The sequence below is a fragment of the Petromyzon marinus genome, unplaced genomic scaffold (genome assembly GCF_048934315.1).
Source record: "Petromyzon marinus isolate PM22_M1 ecotype Great Lakes invasive population unplaced genomic scaffold, UKy_Petmar_22M1.pri1.0 PM_G_Scaffold_6, whole genome shotgun sequence".
Classification (NCBI taxonomy): Eukaryota; Metazoa; Chordata; class Hyperoartia; order Petromyzontiformes; family Petromyzontidae; genus Petromyzon; species Petromyzon marinus.
In genome coordinates, this window is record NW_027423013.1 from 1787501 (window position 1) to 1790000 (window position 2500).

Consider the following 2500-nt stretch of genomic DNA (forward strand, 5'->3'; position numbering starts at 1 on the left):
TCTAATCTAAAACATCTTAAATAAAGCTGGTTTGTAGTCTTCTCTCGAACTGATGTAGTGCAAAAATAAAGAATTAAAATAACAAAGTCTAATCTATATAAGTGCTCTTGAATAAAGCTTCCTGTAAAAAATAGCAAAAAAATACCAAGTCTTCGTCTTGGAAAATAACAAAGTCTAAAAGAAAAGAAAAGTCTTCTTTGTGGAAAATAGTAAAATAAAAAACCAAGACTTCACCTTGGAAAATAACAAAATCTAATCTAAAACATCTTAAATAAAGCTTATTTCTAATCTTCTTTGTAGGCAGAAAATAGTAAGTTACAGGACTCTCGAACTGATGTAGTCCAAAAATAAAGAATTAAAATAACAAAGTCTAATCTATATAAGTGCTCTTGAATAAGCTTCGTGTAAAAAATAGCAATATAATAAAAATACCAAGTCTTCGTCTTGGAAAATAACAAAATCTAAAAGAATGGTCTTCTTTATGGAAAATAGTAAAATAAGAATACCAAGACTTCACCTTGGAAAATAACAAAACCATCTTGAAAAAAGCTTATTTTTAATCTTCTTTGTAGGCAGAAAATAGTAAGGCGAAAATAAAGTCCCCTCTAAGCTCTAAAGTAACAAATACGACGTGTTAAAAAAAAAAAAAAAAAAAACTAACAATAAAAAAAAGAACCAAGACTCCGTCTTGGAAAATAACAATCTAAATTGTGGAAAATAGTAAAATGAAATAAAAACCGACTTCACCTTCGAAAATAACAAAATCAATCTAAAACAAATGACATCTTAAAACAAAACTATTATTTGTTTCGGAGGTTGTCTATGACTGTTCATAGACCGCATAATTTCCACAGAACATTCTCAGAATATCAAGAGAGAAAAGCAGCGTTCTGCGGGAAATCATCTTGGCCAGTGATGTCGTTCTGGGTTTGGTCAGGCCCAGGGAGGTAAGTACCTCGTTATTCTCAAGGGGCCACTTTCCTCTTGCCCCAACCGGGAATCCAAAGAATGTGACCTTGCTAGCCTTCGTCAGCACTTTGACTTGATCACCAAGAGGGGTATAGTACGAAACTTTGTGCGAGGCAGCATCTGACAAGGTATTCTTTGAAAGCTCAAAACGGACGGTGACATCGATCACAACCGCCTCCTCATCTTTTGCAAACACGAGGTCAGGCTTTCTCATCTCTCCCGTCTCGGATATGAACCGTGGCTCTTTGTATACAGACCAGCCCAATCTAGCCGCTTCGTCTGCCAGAATGTTACTGATCTTGTTATGTCGCGCAATTCTTGCTTTCTGTACTGCAGGACATTGACCGAGAATGTGCGAAAGGGACTCGAGTCTGGCAGAGCATTTCCTGCAGGAACGTAAGGCCCCATCTCTGCCTCTGTTCAAGCTTTCTCTTGTTGGGTAAATATTTGCCCTTAGTTGTAGTGCTGCGATAAAGAAGCATTGTTTAAAGCCGCACCATGGCCTCAACCAAGCATTACTGATTCTATCATGCGCAAAGTTTACAATGCCCCTTCCTTGAACCGGCTTTTCGCACCATCTCTGAAATTCATGCTCCCTCCAATCGCAGGGTCTCGGATATACAGGTTCTTTTGACACCGATTCCCTGATAACGAATGTTGGGATTGCATCACTGTCACCCCCTGCTCGTACCCACAAATTACGGTATTCTTCCTCCATACCATGCGAGGACACAATATTACGGGTGATAGCATCGGACGAGTTTGCTATACGTTGCAGCCTTCTAACTTGAACCGAAGGGATTGTTTTTTCCAGTTTCAAGATGGCAAGGCCTCCGTCTCGGGCTCTGGCATATAACAGTCCATCACAAGTTGAAGCGGGAAGGTGGAGCCATCCTTTTACCGCCTTTCTAATCTCTTGGTCCAACCCACGGAGAGTTGATTGCTTGCAGTCCGAGTGGTCTGCAGGATATAACAATCTGGGTAGGGCATAGGCATTGAGTAGTTCAACCTTCTGAGTTGGCTTCAGAGGCGCCTCATCGATTTTCGAGATCCATGTCTTTAGCTGACAATGTAGATCAGGCTGTATAGTGCCAGTCCAAGGGCCAATTTTCAGACCAAGGTATTTCGTTGATTCATCAGGTTGGATCATATGGACATCTTTATTTTTGATAGTCCATGGGTCGCAGTTGTTCACCGTATATGAATCTTTGGTTGGGCTTATCATGAAGCCCTGGCACTTTCTGGCCTGAACCTCCAATCCCGATAGCCCACAAAATGATTCCAAGATCGCTAGATTGGCGGCCATACCAACCCAAGATTCGCTCACCAACACCAAATCATCAGCAAACGCAAGAGCTGTCACGTGGTCGGTATCAATGGAGTACCCAACTCCGTGTGACTCTAGGGTGCATATCAAAGGGTCCATGGCAAGATTGAAGAGCAGGGGTGACATGGGGTCACCCTGTTTGACACCAACACGTATGCTAATTTCTCGAGTCGACTCGCCATTGCTTTTGAACGAGGTCGTACA

The 2500-nt window shown here is 41.2% G+C and overlaps 1 pseudogene; it reads right to left on the bottom strand.

Moving 5' to 3' along the window:
- LOC142919117 (28S ribosomal RNA) overlaps positions 1–2500 on the bottom strand; it is a 10633-nt pseudogene that overhangs the window by 3079 nt on the left and 5054 nt on the right.